This window comes from Sorex fumeus, unplaced genomic scaffold (assembly GCF_029834395.1).
Source record: "Sorex fumeus unplaced genomic scaffold, SorFum_2.1 ptg000051l, whole genome shotgun sequence".
NCBI classification, from domain to species: domain Eukaryota; kingdom Metazoa; phylum Chordata; class Mammalia; order Eulipotyphla; family Soricidae; genus Sorex; species Sorex fumeus.
The window spans coordinates 24,337,475-24,360,606 of record NW_026606108.1 but is presented as its reverse complement, the minus strand read 5'-3'; positions in this window follow the sequence as shown (position 1 = coordinate 24,360,606).

The following is a 23,132-nucleotide window of genomic DNA, read 5'->3' as shown; positions in this document are numbered from 1 at the left end:
GCCCGCACGGCAGAGCATGGCAAGCTCCCCATGGCATATTTGATATGCCAAAAACAGTAACAACAAGTCTCACAATGGAGACGTTAATGGTGCCCACTCAAGCAAATCGGTGAACAATGAGAGGACAGTGCTACAGTGCTACCAAACTGGATGGTGGTTACCTAATTACAGAGGAATATAATTTTCAAAATTATGTACTATGTATTTTGGGTATGTACATTTTATATGATATAACTTATTACTAAAATTTTTAAAATTCAACTTTATTTGAAAAGAAATCTGGAATAAAACATTAATCTATTTATTTATCCCCTACTAATGGAATATTACAGGTATACACACTTCTTAAAGGGGAAGTGGGACAGTTAACTCAATATATGATTGAACTCATGAAAAAATTCAATGATTAGTTAACTGCCAATGTGGTGGTTTTCACCAAACTTTTAGTTTTGGCAGGGGTGAGGTGGGTTGGACGGTGGGGAAACATCGAGCTATGCTCAGGGTTTACTCGTAACTCTGCATCAAAAGATCACTTTTGACAGGGCTTGGGGAACCATATGGAAATGCCGAGGACCAAATCCAGATCGGCTTTGTGCAAGGCAAGTGCCCTGTTCATTGTTTTATTTCATTCCCCAAGCACTTAATTTGAGGTCAGTCCAATCAACACCTCATAATATATGTCTAAAGTATTGGATAAACTTGAGAATGAAAGCTTTTGGGCTTAAATGGGAAACTGAGTAATATATCAGAGATACATGAAACGACTGAGGGAGCCTTATACTCATGCCCAAATGCTACGTACAATTGTTTTATAACTTGAACTGAAAGTGTTTTCTGTCAGAATCATTTATAAAGATATAAAGATCAGTGTGTGAACAGATAGGGATTCACAGTAGGGAAAATAAAACTGAAATAGTCAAACAGCAAAAGGAAAAGAGATGAGAGTTTTTGTAGGACATAACAGCACATTGGACAATGAAATAAAAAATTTGCAGGTCAGCTAACATGCTAATGTGTCAGTAGAATTAAACCAAATCAAAGCCTGGGTTAAAAACATCAAGAGCTTTGTTGACCTCTTTATTGTGGAGCAATATGAAGACAGCAGAAAGACAGGGAATTGGAATTAGATGTGAGGAAGTAGAAGTTACATTATAAAATAATATTTGGAGGAGAAAAATTATTGACAATCTTCCAAATTAGGAAAATTTATGAATGTTTTCTTATTGTTCAGTTTAACTTGCAAAGTGAGCTCTTTGTTATCTTTTTGGAGTGACATAAGGGATGGTGATTATATATTATATGTAATATATATATATATACACATACATATATACACTGCACTGTAACACTACCTCTTGTTGTTCATCCATTTGCTTGAGCATAACATCTCCACTGTTAGACTTGTTGTTACTGTGTTTGGCATATCGAATATGTTACAGAGAGCTTGCCAGGCTTTGCCGTGTGGGTGAGATACTCTCGGTAGCTTGCCGGGCTCTCTGAGAGGGGTGGAGGAATTGAACCTGGGGCAGCCAGTTGGCCATGTCCAAGGCACACGCCCTACCAATGTGCTATCACTCCAGCCCATTCTATATCTGTATAGATATACATATATCTATCATTAAAATAACAAAAAGGAATAGCTCTACTCACAGGTTTGGTTGATAGAAAACCAAAAGGTACTCCCTTTGGGAAATTTAGATAAAATTTGGTTTACCGGATGTAGGTAAACCGCCTAGTCTATGAAAGATCTCAATATTATACATGCTGTCATTAGTCTGATCAGGGCATTGGAAGCCAGAGCTTTACTAGGGGGAAACTCAGCTCAAAGTGCAGAATTAATTGCTTTCTCCCAACGTGTCAATTGGCTACAGTGCCAAGAGTGGACATCTAAAATGGTTCTCAAGTATTCACTTTTAGTTCTGTGAACACATATAGTCATTTGGAGAGAACAAGAAATTTAACAGCTCTTAATTCTCATTGCATCATGGGATTAATGCCAGAGAATATTTCCTCTAAGCCAGAATGCTCTGCAAAAGAGGAAGAATGGGCATTGAAAGGAGGTTTCCAAAAGGAAGCTGAAGGATGGTTTACCCAACAACGAAAATTGCTAATCCCTGGACCAATGCAGTGGAATATTATTAAAGGGTTATGCTTTAACCCTGGTGGAAGCCATGTTCCATGGGAAGGGACTGAACAGAAAATAAGGTAGAAGTAACTCAGAACTGTGCTTTCTGTGTCATTAATGAACCTAGTGAAAATCTTGAGCCTCCTCTCCTAACACTTGTTGAGCATCAAGGATCTTAGACAGAGGAGGATCAGCAGATTGACCTTATGCAAATGATCAAATGCTCATATGTTCAAGGTATAAATATCTGTTGGTTCTTATTGATAGCTTCAGTGGATGGGCAGAAGCTTTTCTAATCTGTACTGAGAAAGCCAGAGAATGACTTGGTGTTTCTGTGTCCATTAAAAAATCTGGACACAGGAAGTCATTTTTCTATCAACCAAACCTGTGGGTAGAGTTATTCCTTTCCATATATATACACATATATGTATAATATACACATATGTGCATTGAATTAAATACTCTGAAAGTGAAAATTTTTTCTAGGTCTTTAAAAAGGTTTTTATTCTTACTGAGGTAATATGGTTTCGTGTTTAAGTTATAGGTATCCACTATTACCGTAAAGTGAAATTTTCTTATCCAGAAAACTCATTATCTTTGGGTGATATGGGGTGCTAGGGGTGCTGTGGGGTCCCGACCTGCAGGACTCCACCTATGAGGGATATCCTGGGTGAGGGAGCTCCTGAATGAGAAGAAATGGACGCATGTCTTGGACGGGGAACATGAGACGAGCTTTATTGTCTGAAAGGCATATACCTTTAAAGGTGGCGCGTGAGCGAAACAGAATGGGCTGATCTCTGTCATGGCTAATGGTCAGTGGATGGACAGTCAAGATAGCCATATAAGGAGTGAAAATTTACAGAAGGGCTAGCCAGGTTGCATCATCTAAGGGCCACGTGGTGGGATGCCATGTGCTTGTGAGGAACAAAGCCAAGATGGAGACCTCTGGCTCCCCAACAATTATCCACTTGAGAACTATTTAAGATTTTGCAAGCAACCATCACTGTACTGTACTTCCTGGTATGTGGATTTTACTGTTGATGCCTGTGTCAGCCCTGGGACATTCAAGTCTGGTGGTATCTGTGCTCATATCATGGCTGTAGGTTTTTGTGAAAAACATTGGTTTTACAGACATGTTACTGTACAACTGTAGATTAAAGTATAGTGTATGAACTAACTCATATGCACTGGCAACCAAAACATTTATGTGACTTTATTGCAGTTGTAACTTAGGTACTCAAACCCAAAACCACAATATCTCTAAGGTATGCACATTCTGAGAAAGAACTAAAAAACAAACCAACAAACAAAATATATATATATATATATATACAATTTAAAGTGTACATTTTGATATGCTTTTGTCTGTTGATTTTTGTGGTCATACCCAGTGGTGATCTGCACTTACTCCTGTGTTTGTGCTGGGGGGGAGTCACTCCAGGTGGGGTTTGGGGACCATATTTGGTGCTAGGGGTAAAATATGAATTGGATGCATGCAATAGATCTCCATTCCCCAAATTTTTGAAATTTTAAGAACTTTTCTTAAATGGAATATGATCTGTTCATTTTATTTCTTCTTTCACTCAAAAGTACCTACCCAGTATTTGTTATTAGCCTCAGTATTACACTTAAAAGAAGCTATGTATAATTTAAGTAAAGGACTCAGACCATACAGGTACATGGACCACTTCTTGTAAAAGATCCTTTTCAAAGTACATGCAGTCTATCACTGTCACTGTCCTCCCATTGTTCATCAATTTGCTCGAGTGGGCCCAGTAACGTCTCCATTTTTTTTGAGACTTGCTGTTACTGTGTTTGGCATATTGAATTCGTCATGGGTAGCTTGCCAGATTTGCCATGCAGGTGAAATACTCTCGGTAGCTTGCCGGGCTCTCCGAGAGGGGTGGAGGAATCGAACCCGGCTCGGCCAGGCTGGCTGCATGCAAGGCAAATGCCGTACTGCTGTCCTATCGCTCCAGCCATTCAGTCTATCATTTGATTTCTCATTTGCCAAGGTGTCAAAAATCAGATGGGCTGGTCACGTAATGAGATTTAAAGACGACTGCTGGACTAGAGCTGTTACTGACTGGATTCCACGGGATGTCAAAAGACCACGTGGCCGCCCACCTACCAGATGGTCAGACTTCTTCGTGAAGATCATGAACGATCGGTTTGAGGCTCTTCATGATCCCAGAGCAAACAGATGCCACTGGGCTACACTAGCGACAGGGACAAATGGAGACATTACTGGCACCCGCTCGAACAAATCGACGACTAATGGGAAGTTAAGTGATTAAGTGACTTAATGTTATGGCAGATCAAAAATGTAGAGTCTAAGAGTCTTGCCAATCAAACACATTTGTGGTGCTCTTGGCTTGAATTTCACTTCTATAAGATTTGTTTGGATCATCATAACTTTTTTTAAATTAAAATCTTAATTTTTTATTTTATAAAGTAATTTACAATATTTGATTACATTTAATATTCAAACACCAATCCCACGACAATAACACCTTCCCACTACCATATTTTGAATGTTTCTATCCCGAACCCCAACCCCTGCCCCAAAGCAGAACCAAAATAATATATCTTGTATTGTTTGTCATCATAACTTTCTAATGAGAACCTGAATGCAAAAATTCTAATGATGATTTTACTTGCTATTATTAATTATGAACTACTTGTTCTGACCTCAAAATTCCAATGTCTGATGCCGTGTATTCTTTAGGACAGGAAAAGGGATCTCAGACTGATCTGTTCTTCTGCTTCTTGGACATTGTTCTTCCCAACAGTGGGTGTTTTCCTTTTTAAAAATTCTTTTCTTTTTTGATTCCTCTTTAAGCCCATGTTCTTCCTAGAAAGTGTATTTTGGATGCTTGTCTCCATGTATCTTTGCTTGCTTGCTTTTTCCACTCTGGAGAGGCCTGTGTTCTTCTTGAACATGTATTTTTTTTTCTCCCCTCATGTCTTTCTAAGTAAGTTTCATTCAATTAAAACTATTTTTCTTTATTAATAAATTTTTAAAATTTTATTATAGTTTACTTAGTATGGTTCTAATAGTGTTAAGGTTTATACTATTGCTGTACAGACTTATTGCTACTTCACTACCAGCAAAGTGCCCACAATCCTCCGCCTCTGTCTTTGTGTCATCAACTATCATTCAATTATCATCTGGATCATCTGATCTGGAGTTTTGGGTTTTTTTTTTATTTTGGCCTTTTGGGTCACATACATGCTATGATGCTCAGAAGTTACTATTGGCAATACTGGTGGTCCATATGGGATGCTGGGAATTGAACCCTGGTCGGCCGCGTGCAAAGCAAACACCCTATCTGCTGTCCTAAAGCACTGACCCTCTTGTCTGATCTTGAGCCCCTGCCCCTTTCTGCCCATTGTGAATCAGTTTTGCGGTCCTAGGCCAATTGCTCCTTCTCCTTCATCTCTCATGCCCTCTGAAGGATACCCCCTTTCTTGTTTCCTCTTTGCAGTTGCTCCGTCCTCCCCTGGCTCTGTGTTCCAGTCTTGGCTCTGACTTTGAGATTTCCAGGTCCAGCTACTCGGAGCATTTTCTTCACCTCGCAAGGCTGGTTCTTACTCACTCTAGGCATAGGACTTCTCTCATACTGGTTTTCTTAGCCACATGATATACGATTGACTACTACATGTTCATATGTATGTGAAGGTGACACTGTGATATGTGTATGCAGTTGTGAGAGCAAGGCCACTGTTCGGCTAATCCCCATGTCCATCACCTCCCAAAATTCTGGGTGTTTGCTTGAAGTGGTCAGACACTTAAGATGGAATCACCTAGTCAGTATTCAGGATATATTTTAATAACAGCCTCACCCTCTTATCTCTGAACCCCAGAACATCTTCTTGTTTTACTCCAAGGGTGTACACTGTCCCAGCCCACCCTTCCTTCACCTCCAATACTGCTAGTAACATTCTGCTCTCTGCTTTGACAAGATTGACTTGTTTCAGGTACCATGAATTGGTCAAATCCCCTAGTATCTGGCTGATTTCACTTAGCATAATAGCCACTGAGGTCATCTCTCCAGTCTAAATTGGTCGGATTTCCTTCTTTTCCTGGGTGAAAATTCCCCTGAAATTTCTTAAGATGTGATACCTTGTCTTACTCCTAATCAGTCTTTATAGGTTGTGTGTTGTTACTTTTATTGAACTCATAAATCTTACCAAATTTTCTGGTGGGATAACTTTACATTTTCTATCTCTCTGTTGCCTACAATCCATGGGCAACTTCATGGCTCCCTCTTACCAAGTGGTCTATGTGGCCTCTATCTCCCAGAGGGGGACAGCATCGACCCATACAGTCTTACCCAGTGGCCTCCCAGAACTTTCAGAGCTCCTGAAAAAATGTTCTTATTCCCACTTTTTACAATAATGCCTGGCAGCCAGTGGGTATTCCAAAAGTACTTGTTGAAAAATGAACCCTTGAATTTGATGGTTTTGAGAAGTAGTGAAATCTATTTCAGCCACAGTCTTTCCCACTTCTCTTGCTCTGTTGATTTGTTGTGGAGGGCATTGGGAATACAGAGAAAGAACTAGATTTCTAGTATAAAATACCTAGAAAAAGAATCAGTCATTTAGCTGACTTTCTTAAGCAAAAAAATCACCTGAGAATGATGTGTTCATGTTGCTGCTACTTTATTATTAATTATAGGCAGGATGTATTCCTTTGTCATTAACATTTGGATATGTATTTGTGTATTAATCATAAATAAGTAATGTGCTAACAGTATGGGATATTGTGCATCTGTGTAAAATCTTTTGAGGTAAGACCACTTTGCCAGGTTGGTGAAACATCATAGTACCTTACATGTGTTTGAATTGAAAATTTCCTCCTTTTCAAACACTTGAAAATGTCTATTTATTCAAAAGGAAGTATACTATTTTCTTTCAAAATTCTAAGCAAACAATAACATTTGGATTTGGAAGCTAAAATTTTAAAAGAACAAAGTGATAAAATTTGAAACATATATTCTTATCATTTAGTATAAAAAATCAATTTCAGAATAAAGATCCTACATGAAACTTTTTTTGAGAGGGTATTGGGCTACACCTAGTACTCCTAGGGTGGGTGTGGTGGTGCATGGCTAGGGCTAGAGATTAAATGGGGGTTACCTTACTCCTTGTATTACCTGGTATGGGGGAGGCCCATTTATATACAATTAATTTTGGCTTTGGTTTTGGGGCCACACCTGGATAGGCTCAGGATTTAACTCCTTGATTCAGTGCTCAGGGATCACCCCTGGAGGTGCACTGGACCGTATATGATATTGGACTGAACCAGAGTCAGCTGCACGCAAGGAAAAACCTCTCACCTCTGGACTATCTCTCAGTCCCCTAAGCCTCCCATTTTCAGTTTTCTAAGGCAGTCTTAAACCTTGCCACATGAGCTTTTGTGTCATTCAGACTATGCTCTGACTGTAGGATTGGCTATGTGAGAACTTGGCCTTACAGATTCCTGGGTACTGCTTCCACACATTTCATTCCCTGGAGTCAAGAACAAGCCCTGGACAAGCAAGCAAGCAAGCAAGCAAGCAAGCAAGCAAGCAAGCAAGCAAGCAACCAAGCAGGCAAACCTGTTTACCTTTCAAACTCATCACCAAAACCCAACCCAACCAAACCCAGGAATGCTGCTGATTTCTGGTTCATTTATTTATTCATTTATTTTATTTTTCTTTGAAGACGCCTGGTGACAGCGCAGCCTGTCCTCCTCCTCTGTGGGGATCATTTGAAGTCCGCTTTTTAAAACAGAAGTCGAACAAATGCATCCTTCTGTCCTCACTTTCAGTTGTCAGCAGTGCTTCAGCGTGAGATGAAATAAATTGCCGAGCCCTTTCATCTTCTATAATCAGCGCCGCACAGCTGAGTCCACCCACAGACGGGGCGCCCGCCAGCGCCGAGCTCTAAGGAACAGCACGCCTTTGTTTGTGCCTACACCCGCACCCAGACCCCACTCCCACGCCTGCACCCCCTCATCCAGCCCCCATGCCTCACTCTGCACCCTGCACCTGCGCCCAACACCCACGCCCAGACCCTACACCTGCACCCATCTGCATATACACCCAGCACCTGTACCCAGATCCCGCCTCCCGACCCCCCACTGGTCCTGCCCCAACTTTCTTTCTCACTCCCTTATCTTTCCCCGCTCCCTGCCCACACAACACAGTTTTCTTTTTTCAGTTTGGAAAGAAGCTTTTAGGGAGTGGCCTGTTTTAGAAATTCTGGCTGCTGTTGGTCAGACCGACCCTCCACCCCCACCCCAGCAACTGTACCTGTCACCTGTTAGCAGGAGTCCTACCCATAGCTATGCCTAGGCTTGGGCGTGTGGCTGAACTGAAAATGCCATGCATGGAGGTGCCTTACATGCATGTTTACAAATGAAAGGGCTTCGTTATTTTGTTCTGGGGCCATATCCAGCCAGGCTTGGGAGTTTTTCCTACTTCATTGCCCGAGGAGGGAACAGGGATAGGGATCATGTGACTGGGGAGCTAACTGGTCCTCTCCCCTCCACAAAACATTCCTTCCAGCCCTTTGACCTCTTGCACTGAACCCTTCATTTCTAGAAGCCCCTTGTTATATTTAGCCCACCAAACCAGGACACAGGCTCAGATGTCTTCTTTAGCTTGAGTCTCTTGGAGAAGTTGAAGCTGATAGCTTGATGGAGGGGTTGGAGCCAAGTAACTGCTCGGTTGAGGGTTTGGCGTGGTTTTGCTGAATATGACCGTCCTTTCTTCAACCCTCTTGATTCTGATGCCCCATTAGGGGCAGAGAACCCCCATTCTCTCCTCCCCTTGCTCCTCCTCTTCCCCTGGGCAGCCCTGCTGGTGCTGGCTGAAGGCTTTTCAGGGATAGGACCCTGTTCTAAATGCTTTTGTTATCCAGACAATGAAATGGTGAATTAATTGCAATGAAGCACTCCATTGTTCACATGAGGAAGGGAGGTGCTGATTCGCCTAACAATTTGGCTTGTGTCTTTGGGCTGAGGCCTACTTCCAAACAGTTTGGGGTGGGGGTGGGGCAGGGAGTGTATCTCTATACATAGTGTGGTTGCAGACTTCTTTGGTCCAGATATGTCAGTGCTAAGTTCTGGCTGGGTGGGAGACTTCCACCCCAGGCACCTGAACACAGGACCTAGCAGGAGTGCTGGAGGGAGCCAGGACTGGGCAGTGTAGGCACAATAGCTTCTCAAAGCTCCCACAGGCTCCTGGCAAAAGTGAAACTCCCATCTGACCCAATGGGTTCAATCTCCCCTAAAATATATTTTTTTCTTTTACTGCCTAATGTCAGCCAATAAGTTCCTTTTGTCTATTTAAAGATAATTTTATTTCAAATTCTCAATTATAGAGAAGGTGATTGAAGGAGAGAAGAAAATAGAATTGCTAAAAATTCCCAAGTCATGCTGGATGTTTCCCCACCACTGTGCAAGCTATAGTCTGCCACGGCTGTGTTTAAATCTAAGAACCCTCCACTCAGCCAAGTCACCCATTTTTTTTGTTGGGGACATGGGGTTGGGGGTGAACAGTCTCCCAAGTCATGTTCAGAGGGTCCAGAGGCCACTTCTGGCAGTATCTGTGGGTTGGTTCAGTGATGAGAGCCTACCAGAGGGTGCTACTTGAGCCTGGTGCAAGAAGGGGGTTTGGGCAATGGGGGACACGCAGGACCAGGATTGAGCCAAGAGCAACAATCAGCCTCTGCTTCTAAAAATTTCTACAAGTGTTTTCTTTGAAATGAAAGGCTATGCCCTCCTGGACATGTGAATTGATCTTTTAAATTTTGAGCTTATACATTTTACATTTTATCTCAAGTGGAAAGGCACTAAAAGTGAATTAAGGGTTTTCAGCCACGTTTTGGTAAGAGGCATCAACCATGCTCCTCGGGAATAAGCAGAGCAAGAACAGATCAGAGTGGGCTGGTCCCTGGAACTTGCTCTCCAGTGGGCTCAAGGCAAGTTTCTTCTCAGGCTTTCATCCAAATGAGCTCTTTGCACCACTCAACTCTATTTGTTTTTTAGTAATTGTATCAACTGTGGAAAAAGAGATGTCTGAAGTATGAAATAAACATCCTTCAACAGCACAGTGCTCCCAGGAATTATGGAGAAGGCAAAAGTGATAATTGTTGGCCTGAATTTTGTACTGTTGTCTTTTTTTTTAACAGGTGGTGCCTTATAGGCCACTAGTACCTGGGTTGAGTGGGGAATTTGGGATGTCACCTGGACTAGCTACCTGGTATCCTGAAACATTATGTCTCAGTGTGTCTGTGATGGTCTTTGCCGATAAGATTAGCATGTAAATGGGGTAGTTCAGAAAGTAGATTGGAGTGGACTCAGGACACAGATTGTTCTGAGTGGTGTGGGTGGGCATTGCCCACTGTTGAAGATCTGAATAGCACAAAAGGCAAGGGAAGGAGGAAAGGGTTCTTTTTCCCTTCTTGCCTGAGCAGAGAGAGTTCAGCTCACCCTCTTTCAACAGACTGGAACCAACACTATTAGTTGTTGGGCCTTTGCACTTGAAGTGCAAGTATTAGCTTTCTTGAGACTAGCTTACAAATGACAGATGGTGGACATGTTCAACTTCAATAATTACGTGAGCCAATTCCAATTCCCATATGTACATGTGTGCATGCATGGGTGCGTGTGTATCTGTGTGTGTGTGTGTGTGTGTGTGTGTGTGTGGGTGGGTGTATGTGTGTGTGTCTGTGTCTGGAGAAGACTAATCCAGTCTAATTAAACACTTCCTCTACCAGGACATTTTAATGAACTTCTTTCATATTATTTTATTCAAACTTATTTAGTTAGCCCTTTGAGATGGGTGCTGAGAGTGATGCCCCCATTATACAGAGGAGGAGACTGAGGCACAGAGCAATTGATTAGTTTTTGTAATCACACAGATGTGAAGTGATAGGGTTAGGATTTGACAGGGTGGTAGCTCCTCAGGCCACATTGGTAACTACTGTATTCTACTATCCCCACTTGTAAAGCTGCCGAATGTTCTTTGAATGATGCTGAGACTGTGGAGTTGACCATGTGACCTGGAAAGCATGAACAAAGGTCTTTTATGTTATGAAAAAATAAATTGCAAACCCAGATTATATGAAGTAGCCATTCAATTCTCCTGAAGTTTTGATTACCTGAAGATAACTCTAGTGTGCAGACTGACTTGACTGTCAGAAGCATTCAGCATTTAACTACTGGGCTTGAGAGATAATATGGGGTTTAGGCACTTGCCTTACAAGGTTCAGCTCTGCATATGGGCCCTGAGTAGTGCTGGGTGTGATGCATGAGTGCAGAGCTAATGACTATCCCCTCAGCAATTCTGGGTGTGCTCCCTTGCCCCATTTATACATTTATTAGGAAATATAACATATTTTTTAAACAATAAATTGACCGCAAATCTTTTCAGAGGTGGAGACTATTATTCTGCAGTACAGGAACATTTTCTTTTATTATTTATTTATTTTGATTTGGGGACCATACTCAGCAGTACTAAGGGCTTATTCCTGGCTCTGTGTTCAGGAATCACCCGTGGTGGTCTTGGACCATATAGGGTGTCAGAGAGAGAACCTGTGTACAAGGTTCACTGTGTACAAGGCAAGCACCCTACCTGCTCTTCTATCTCTCCTGCCCCAGAAACATGTTATTTTTATTTTTTGTTTTTGGGACCACACCTAGTGGTGCTTGGGGCAACTCTTGGCTGGGTCTTCTGAGGTCACTCCTAGGGGAACATGCAGTGTTAGAGATAAAACAACAGGCTTCAGCATCAATGCTTGTGTTCCAGACTTTTGAGCTATCACTCCAGCTGGGAACATTTGAATGGCAAAAGAAAAACAAAAATAAAACGCTGGGCCCTAGATCTTAGTAGCTTTCAGATTTTGAAATCATAGCAGTATATAACGTTAATCATTCTTAAATTACCAACAGCTCATTATTGACCCTGAAATTGTGTAGTTGATCTTTGCCTTTGAGAAAAATAATGAACGTGACTTTCCCAGAGGTAGATGATATTTAGGGCATATATTTGCATATATATGTATGACATAGATTGCTATAGAATGAATAGCAACTGCACTGACTCTACGAGGATATATTTGCTAACTAAATCTATGTATTTTATGAACTTTAAGGAAGCAATAAAAAGATTTTGCCACCGTAGTGTTGATTATAATAATCGTCTTAATCAAGTGTTTCTCCATATAAATAGGTTTTTATCAAGTCTCCAAAATATTTTTTATCCATTTCCATTTTATTTACTTAATGTATTTGTTTAGGGACAGATGTTTAATTATGCTCTCCTACCACTCAGATGTGGTAGAACAGTAGGCCTTTGAGCAGCTCTCTGATCATTCGGAGATTAAACATACAATTAAGATTGTTTACCTAAACTCAATTTAGTCCATCAAACACTTTCTAGCTAGCAATCAAAATGGAAGCACTTCAAAAAACGAGAGGGTTTGTAAGAAGATGCTCTGTTATATGGTTATGCATCTGAAGTCTTGTATCTGAATTCTCCGGAGAGAGATGAGGAGGCTATTTGGGAATTTGATTTTCCAGTGCATTCTAGCACATTGACAGCACTTTTCATGCAGATGATATTAGCTGAGTGTTTGGTGGAGACAAACTTCGCTGAAGTGCGGTCACTGTGACATCCACTTGGGGGGGTTATGGTGATGTGACTCTTAAAAATCAGACATAGGCCTTCATAATTATACTTTGAAGATTCCATAATCATTTCTCAGCACTCCTGCAGATTCATTTAGCCAGATGCTAGAAGAGGTCAGGCTTAGCCGGGCAGTGAGCAGTGTGGATGATGCAGAGCTGATCCTACAGGACAACTATCTGTAGGTGTCTCATCAAGGAGCACAGGAGCCAAAGTTTACTAATTTTTGATGTTTATTGTGAATGAGCTACAGAATCTCCTACAAGCAAAGTAGAGGTAAAAGAACAGTATTCAAGTGAATACAGGTCTTCAGGAATATTTGCACCAGAGATGAGGAGAGGTGGTTGTGAAGACCCCCTTGAGTGGGAAATTTTACATGAACTCTGAAAACCCAGAAACAAGCTGAGTATGTGTGTGTGGGGGTGGGGTGGGGAAGGACACATAATGTACTAATTAGAGTTTGCACACAAATAGGTGGGCTTTCATAACAGAAAAACTTATTTGTGTACCAATAAAAAAAATTGGGGCCATACCTGCGGGTGCTCAGAGCTTTCTCCTGGCTCTGTGCTCAGGGAATGCTCCAGTCTCTGCTCTCATGGACCAAATGGGGTGTAGGGATTAAAACTGGGTCATCCACTTGGAAAACAAGCACCTTATCAGTTTATTCTGTCTCCAGCCCTCTATACCTATGCACCTTTATCTTCAACATTTACTATTGTGATTCTTTCATGATTTCTAGAAATACATGCTTTTTTACTTGGTTTGCTAATGTCCCTAAGCTTCTCACCCACAAAAGAATCACTTAGGAACAGCATGCCTCTTTGAGCTCAAAATGTCTGGCGTTCCCGTAAAGGGCTGGTTCTCCCTTCCCTGTAGACCTAATTCAGTGTAGTTCAGAAATCATGCAATTGAATTGCTATTCCCATGGGGATGGCTCAGATTGGAGTCTCACACCTGAAGACCCACACCTGGAGACCCACACCTGGAGACCTAAGCTGGGTATACTGGCTAGACTCCCAAGCCCCAGATCATTCTCTTCAGCCTCACTCCTTCTCCTTTGTCTGTGCAGTCTTAATAAGTCAGTGGATGAAGAGGTGTTGAAAGTAGAATCCACTTGGACGTTAAAGAGAGAAGCCAATCGTATTCTTTCCTCTGGTCCTGCAGATGGGCTCCCTTTATATCTGTGCATTTGAATTCAGTGACTTTTAAAACCCAGTTTCTGTCTAGTTATAATATCAATACCATCTCTTAGCTTGTGCAAAGAACCCACATTTGGATTTAATCTACAGTCATTAACCTATGACTATAAATACTGGTGAGGTTATTGTGTACTAATTTAATTGCTTATGAATAAGAACCTCTGAGAATAGAAACCTACATAATTTCTAGAGGGTTGGCCTGTTACAGCCAGACTTTTTTTTCTATTTATTTATTTAATTTATTCATTTTTAAAATTTTTATTAATGAGACACCATGAGGTACAGTTGTAGACTTACAATTTTTTTGTGCTTGGGTTTCAATTATACAATGATCAAATACCCATCCCTCCACCAGTGCCCATTTCCCACCACCACGGGTCCCAGTATCCCTCCCACCTTCATTCCCCCCACTCTACCCTGCCTCTGTGGCAGGGCATTTCCTTTTGTCCTCTCTCTCCTATTGGGTGTTGTGGTTTGCAAAAGAGGCAATGGGTGACAATCATGTTTGGTCTATAGTCTACTTTCAGCATGCTTCTTCTATCCTGGGAGGATCCTCCCAACACCCTTTATTTGGTGCTCCCTTATCTATCTGAGCTCCCTTTTCCCCTAGCATGTGTGGCTGGCCTCCAGGCCATGGAGTAAAATTCCTGGTACTAATCTTGGCCACTCTTGGGTGTTAGTCTCCTATTTTGTTACTTTATGTTCCCCAGATGAATGCAATCTTTCTATGTCTGTCCCTCTCTTTCTGACTCATTTCGCTTAACATGATACTTTCCATGTAGTACCACTTGTATGTAAATTTCATGACTTCTTTTTTTCTAACAGCTACATAGTACTGCACTGTGTAAATGTACCAAAGTTTCTTTAATCAGTCATCTATTCTCGGGCTCTCAGGTTTTTTCCAGATTCTGGCTATTGTAAAGAGTGTTGCAATGAACAAACAAGTGCAGATGTCACTTTGACTATACTTTTTTGCTTCTCTGGGATATATTCCCAGGAGTGGTATTGCTGGGTCAAATGGGAGCTCAATTTCTAATTTCTTGAGAATGGTCCATACTGTTTTCCAAAAGGGCTGAACCAGTCGGCATTCCCACCAGCAGTGAAGGAGGGTCCCTTTCTCACCACATCCGCGCCAACACTGGTTGCTTTTGGTCTTGTGGATGTGGGCCAGTCTCTGTGGTGTGAAATGATATCTCATTGTGGTTTTGATCTGCATCTCCCTGATGATTAATGATGTGGAGCATTTTCTCATGTGCCTTTTAGCCATTCGGATTTCTTCTTTGAGAAAGTTTCTATTCATTTCATCGCCCCATTTTTTGATGGGTTGGATGTTTTCTTCTTGTGGAGTTCAACCAGTACTTTGTATATCCTTGATATTAACCCCTTGTCAGATGTGTATTTGGCGAATATCCTTTCCCATTCTGTAGACTGTCTTTGTATTTTGGTCACTGTTTCTTTGGAGGTGCAGAAGTTTCTTAGTTTAAATAGTCCCATTTGTCTATCTCTGTTTTCACTTGCTTGGCCAGTGGCGTGACATCTTTGAAGATACCATTAGCTTCAATGTCATGGAGGGTTTTGCTATCTTTTTCCTCAATGTACCTTATGGATTCTGGTCTGATGTTGAGGTCTTTAATCCACTTTGATCTTTTGTACATACAGACAGACTTTTTGATGTCAGTCCCTGTCACCTGCCTAGCCCTTTAATCCTCAGTTTTAGGTTTGGGATTTCTTTCATACAATCTTTTAGAACTGTGTTCCTAAATTTCTCTATAGGAGCAAACATTGCATTACATATATAGTTGCTTCTGTGAGGAAAAGGAAGGTTTTGGGCTTATCATTACATCTTTTCAACAGTAGTGCCCTCTTCAACAGTACATTCTTTTTCATTATTAGTGACATTTGTAAGTACCATTAATATTAGTACTTATGTTCATGGAAACTGATAATATGCTAATTGGGATACTTCCTTACATATGAGTCATGCTTCTTAACACTTCTTGTAAGTGATATGATTGGTTTCTTGGGATGTGACTGCTCAAAGGATGAGTAGGTGGATTGATGAATGGATAATAGACGGGTGAGTAGGTGGGTGGATGGAAGGATGGATGGATAAGTGGATGAAAGGATGGTTGGATAAGTGGATGAATGGATGATGGATGGGTGGATAGGTCAGATGGGTGCTCAAAGGGGCAGAATAGGGGCTAGAGCGATAGTACAGCAGGTAGGGCATTTGTCTTGCATGCGGCTGACCTGGGTTCGATTCCCAGCATCCCACATGGTCCACCAAGCACTGCCAGGAGTAACTTCTGAGTGCAGAGCCAGGAGTAACCCCTGAGCATTGCTGGGTGTGACCCAAAAAGAAAATAAAAGGGGGGGGCGCAGAATACATGCCTAGCACATAGGAGGCCCTAAGTTCCATTCTCCACACCTCATGACACTATGGATGCAGCTTGGGTTCCCAACACCACCCGGCTTTGAGCACAGCAACACTGAACCGTCAGACTCACACCTCCTTCTGTGCTCCTTCCCAGTTAGAAAAGAAGGTAGCATGATCACTTATGAATTTGATCTTACAGTTCAGTTTGCAGCTCAGTTCACCACCAAGATAAGCAGAAGAAATAGATGTTATCTACAAAGCCAACTATCCACAATTCAATGATGCAATATTCAAGTCTTAATTTCATGAAATAATGTTTCATTTCTTGAGGAAAGGCTAGATCCAGATGGAGAAAAATTGCAGTATTTAAATATTGTTATATGGTTAGGGTCTATGCAGATTTCTAGCCACATTCCCTAAAGCACCCCTGACACAGTCTCTAAAACTATTTTTTTTTTGCTAAGGGCCATTTAGATATTCATCACATAACTCCAGTACAAGAAGCATACATATGTATCCCATCTTGCGTCAGAATCAGAGACCACAGAAAAGGTTTCGGCTTCTCATCTCCCACCCCTGCCAGTAGGCAGTACAGGAGAAGAGAGTAGGAAGTGAGAATCTGCATTTGAGCTTTTTTGACTTGAGAGTTGGGTAGGAAATGAGAATCTGTATTTGAGCTTTGTTGATGTGTCAGGACAGCTATGGTTTATTGGTTTGTAGAACTCATGGTGGTTGAAGAAATGCAGAAGTGGCTACTCACAATCAAACAGTCCCTTTCTACCTGGTTTGAATTTTTTACTAAGTTAATGCTGTAGGAGAAGCTCAGTGTTGATGTTTGACTTGTTTGGTGGTTCAAAAACCTGCTGCTGGAGAAAACATAGAAGGGGCTCCAGCATCCTATAATTTGTCTTTCTGAGAACTTTATGAACAATCAGGAAGACTTTTGAAGACTCCCCCCGACCCCAGTAGATGAGGGCCATACTTGCAGAATCACTTTTCTCAGCTGGGTAGCAAGAAGAAAAGATGCCCAGAGGCTGGCATTTACCAGCTAGGGAAACAGCTGCTTGAAATCTTATGAGTAGAAAGAGGAGGGATACCAGTTCCTTTTTTGGTATAACAGTCTCTCTCCCACCTTGCCCTAAGTCAGAGCCCTTTGCTGGTTATGAACATTGTGTTTACTGAAGAGTATAGCCTGGAATCTGTAGCTGATGTTGATCTTGACAGCTCCAGCTTGTTTGTGCTTGTCTTAGCCACACCCAAGATCATGCCTGTAGTTTTTGAATGCTTATTGAAGAGACAGAGAGAACACAGCCAAATTATAGAGAAGTACAGAAAACAAAGATCTCTGAAAGCAAACAGGAAAATACTGTGCAGAGAACAAGAGGTGGAGTGACTCAAATTTCAGGGCAGCAAGTGATAAACCAAAGACATACAAACTTTGAAAACAATGTCTGGTTTGCAGGTGATGTCTGTATTTCATTTTTATAGTCTTTAAAAAATAAAAAACATTGCAGAGTAATTGACATCCCAGAAAGTCTACACATTTGGAAAATACAGTTTTGTACTTTTTTGACCTGTGCACACCTGTGGCATTCTTGCCACAGGTCATAGTAATGAACATGTATATCCATTTCTTGCTTAGGTTTCCTTGTACACCTTTATACTTGCTCCCTCCTTCCTGTCCTCTGTTGTTTTCATTCTCAGCAACCTCTGACTGCCTCTCCAGCAACACGTTAATTTGTTCTCCCTAACATTTTATATAAATGGAAACATACAATATATAATCTGACTTCTTTTTCTCAGCATAATTATTTTGAGATATCCATTCCTACTACTGTGTGGATCAATGTGATTTCTCTTATCCCGATCTTTCTACTGTTCCTGTCAAAGAGTTTCCTTTAGTGTGCATTGTAAACCACACACTAGATTTTAAAAGTTCTTGTTTAAACAATTATCTGCTGCAGATTTCAATAATAATTAAATACAATTTATCTTTTAAAATTTTAATATTTCCCCCTGGGCTTCCAGTTTGACCCATGGATTATTTAGCAGTATGTGGTAAATAACTTCCAAAGTATTTGAAGACATTTTTATCTCTGCCATTGATTTTTGTGTTTGAAAAATGCAATCTACTATTATTTCAATTATTTAGCATTTTATGAACCAGAATTATAACTTATTTTGGTATGTATTCTGTAGATAACTGAAAAGCTGTTATCACCTATTTTTGTTGGCTTATCATACATGTTGGTGTGAATTCGATATTCTTGCTGATGTTCTGTGTAGTTGCTCCACAGATTCTTAAGAAAAAGGTTGGGCTGGAGTGATAGCACAGCAGGTAGGGCATTTGCCTTGCTCGCTGCCAACGCAAGTTTGATTCCCAGCATCCTATATGGTCCCCCAAGCACTTCCAGGAGTGATTCATGAGTGCATGAGCCAGGAGTAACCCCTAGCATCACTGGGGGATGACCCTAAAAGCGAAAAATAAAAATAGGTATTGAAATATTCAATATGGGTTGGGGATACAGTATAGAATTTGCATGTGCAAGATCTGGGTTATGTCCTTGCGAGTTTGTGCACCTCCAAGCACTCCCAGTCTGAGAGTACCACTAGGTGGGGCCTCTACAACATTGGAGGGAAGAAAACAAGACATTCACTGTAGACATATATGTTTCTCCTTTTATTTTGATCAGTTTTTCTTCACATATTTTGTGAATTTGTTGTTGGGTTCATCCCTACTTAAGGTATCTTCTTAGGGTAGAGACCCTCTTATCTTAGTTCCTCTCTGGGGTTGGCGATTTTCTTTTTGGTGCTCAATTTTGTATTCATGTTACCATTTCCAGCCTGCCTATATCATTGTATCTGAGGTGAATTTCTTATGGATAGTTTACATAATTGGGTGATAGTTTTTAATTGCCAATTTATGTCTTTTAATGGACATATTTAAAATCATTTAAATCTAATATTTGTACTGATATGTTAAGACTTATGTCTGATATTTTACATTTATTTGCTGTCTCTACCAGTTCCCTGTTTCCCTTCCTACCTTTCCATGGATTATTTGAAGTAAAAGGTAAAAGGTAAAGGCCCTCCCGTTGATCGTCGATTTGCTCGAGCGGGCCCAGTAACGTCTCCATTGGAGACTTTGTTGTTACTGTGTCTGGCATATCGAATACTCTCGGTAGCTTGCCGGGCTCTCCAAGAGGGGCGGAGGAATCGAACTCGGGTCGGCCGCTTGTAAGGCGAACGCCCTACCCGCTGTGCTATCGCTCCAGCCCTTTGAAGTATTCTTATAATTTTATTTATTTTTTTACTGCATTTCTTATGAGGGGGGTGGTATCCTGTTGTGCTCATGGCTACCCTGGGGGTACTTGGGACCATCTAGTGCTGGAATTGAATAGAACCTTTTGTGTGCAATGCCTGCCTCTGGATCTTTGAGTCAACTTCCAGCTCATATAACTTGTTTTCATTGTTATCTACAGATATTGTCATTTTATCTTTTTGGGTAAAGATAGAAATGTACATAAGATTTTCCTTTCTGTCCTTATCTCTTCACCTCTTATAGATCACAGATATTTTCTTTATATGCACTTAGAGGTACACTAAATAGTATCTGAGTTTTGTTTTAGAATACTCAAGGAGAAACTAAATACTTGTATTCACCCCTGTTTTGCTTCTCCCTTCCTGATGTCCCAAACTGCCTTTATTCCTTGTTGCTTTCTATTTAGTGATTTTTCTTCAGTCATTCTTGTCAGGCAGGTCTGTTAATTACACATTATCTTACTTTACCTTAGTTTTATTTCTCTAAGAATACATTGGTTTTTATTTTCTTCTTTGCTGTAAGGTAGTGTTATGAACCAACCCTCTGATACTTGTAGCTGCCCTAGTCTCATGCTGTGGCACCCATATACACAGTTTGCACCTATAGTTCCCTTGGAATATCTTGGAGGCCCACATGGTGTCATCTGGCCCTGTGATGCAGTACAAATGCATTTTAACTGGCTATAGAACTCTAAATTGATAGGTCTTTTACCCCTTGAAAAATTTTGTACCTAATCTCCTTCTTTCTGCAGTCAACTTTGCTCAGTAGATAGGGAGGAGGTTGTTCCACCTCCATCTTCTGACAAGACTTTATCTTTGGTTTTCAGAATATAACTGTAATTCATCTATGTCGCAAAAACAAAAACCCACAGAAAAGAAAAAAACAACAACAGAATCCCACACAACCCAGGAAACTTTCTTTCATATTATTCATTGACTTGAGTTATCTTGCTTTCTTTTTCTGCCTTTCAGAGTCTTATTTTGTTTTATGTGAAATCCCAGTATTTTTAGTTAGTCGAAGAAATAGAAAAAAGTCTGAGTTGAGCTTGATTGATTTTTCTCATTATTATGGTTTGTATTTTTGCTTTATACACCAGATACATTTTTTAATTGAATGCCAACCATTGTGATTTTAAGGGCTGTTTGATATTTTATACTCCTTCATATATTCTCCAATTTTGTTATAGTACTCAACTTACTTGATATAAGCTTTAACCATTTGTGTCTATATTTTAATATTATTTAGGTAGAACCAGGCAGGATTAGTTATTTCCCACTATTGAAAAATCATTGTGTACTCAACCCAATACTTTATTTTACAATTGTCTATTTTCCCTCCATAGTTACAAAGTTGTTCATGATTGGATTTCAGTCATACAATGATACAACACCTGTCCCTTCACCAGTGTACATTTCCCAACCGCAATGTTCCCAGTTTACCTCCCATCCTATCCCCCACCTGCCTGTATGGCAGACACTTTTCTTCCTCAGCTCTTATCCAGAGTGATCATTTGCAATTATTATTGTCATGTCATATTCTCTTTCCTAACTGTCCTGCACTCCACACTTACATCTGTTTCAAGCTTCCACACATTTGTGCACCAGTCTTCCTGGCCCCTGTTTCTTCTGTCCCTTGGATATCAGTCTCATATTATGTTATTTTTTTTATATCCCACAAATGAATACAATCATTCTAAGTCTTTCCTTATCCTTCTGACTCATTTTACTCAGCATGGTACTTTCCATGGTACTATCCATTTATAAGCAAATTTCATGACTTCATTTTTCTTGCAGCTGTATAGTATTCCACTGTGTAGATAAACCATAGTTTCTTTACCAGTTATCTGTTCTTGGGCACTCAGGTTGTTTCAAGATTCTGGCTATTGTGAATAATGCAGCAATGGACCTAGAAATGCAGATGGCATTTCTGCTGTGCATTTTTGCCCCCCCCAAGGTATATTCCCAGAAGTGATATTGCTGGGCCAAATGGGAGCTCAATTTCTAATATTTTGATGAATGTCCATAACCCAGTGCCTCTTTGACTTGATTTTCCCCACACATTCTGACCCAGAATTGACCATAGTCCAGTGTAAGTATTGGCACTGTTCCCCTATTCTTTTGGGTGTTCCTTTCTCCTGTTGGCAGTTTCTACACTTACATGTACAGATAGCACTAATTTGGGTATTCCTGAGGATACTGTTAAGATGCTTTAGAGTTTTGGATTATATTAGATGGGACAGTCAGTCTGGCCCCTGTTATTCCTTTTTTTTCTTGGCTGGAAGTTTATATCTATTTTTGACATCTCCACTATGTATCCCTGGAACAAAGAATCACTGCTCAGTCTGCTTTTTGTTGTACATTTCTGATTTTATACTTTGAAGTCCAAGTTTGTGGATTGGATACTCTTTCTATAACTGGACCTCTTAATCATAGGACACTTTTAGAAATCAGAATTCAGGTAAATTTTCTAAGTGCTAGTTGGTCTTCTAAGTCTATTATAAATTCCTTATTAGTGTCTATTTGTGCCAATCTTTTCTTTTCCTCTTTTAGTAGAGTGCATGTACTGAATGCAACTTAGTAGCCCAAACTGAGTGTGAGACAGTGTTCTGTTATCATATGCATTTATATTTCTATTAAAAAGCAAAAAAAAAAAAGGATTTGACCAAGCACTTAGAAGGATATATAAGGATTATATATATGTGATGTTCAATTTAGACCAAGATATTTTGTCAAATGACTTAGTTTATTTTTTGTGGTAGGAGTCTACATCCAGCAGTGTAGAGGACTTTGTCCTGGCTCTGTGTTCAGGGATTGGTCCTGGCTTTGTGCTTGTGGAACTTTACACAGTGCTGGGCATCAAATATGGGTTGGCTGTGTGTAAAAGTACTTTAGCTCTTGTTGTGTCTCTCAGGCTCCACACCAGAAATCTAATATGCAGGCACTTTGATCACAGACTTCTACCATAAGGCGCTATAAAAAATGATATATTGTGAAAGTTACCAGTTGATGGTATTTTGTTGCATCATTTGTATTTTTGTCTTTATGTTTTCAGCCATCAGTATGAACCTTTTGTTTATTTATTTTTTAATTTTTTATTTTTAAATGAATCACCATGAGGTACAGTTACAGACTTAAAAACTTTCATGCTTACGTTTCAGTCATACAATGATCAAGTACCCATCCCTCCACCAGTGCCCATTCTCCACCATCAATAATCCTAGTATCCCTCCTGCCACCCTCATTCCATTTCTCCCACTCCACCCTGCCTATGTGGCAGGGCATTCCCTTTTGCTCTCTCTCTCCTTTAGGGTGTTGTGGTTTTCAAGATAGGTATTGAGTGGCCATCATGTTCAGTCTATAGTCTACTTTCAGCAGTATGAAACTTTTGGATGAAGAATTCTATGCACATATTCACAGTCAACATCAATGAT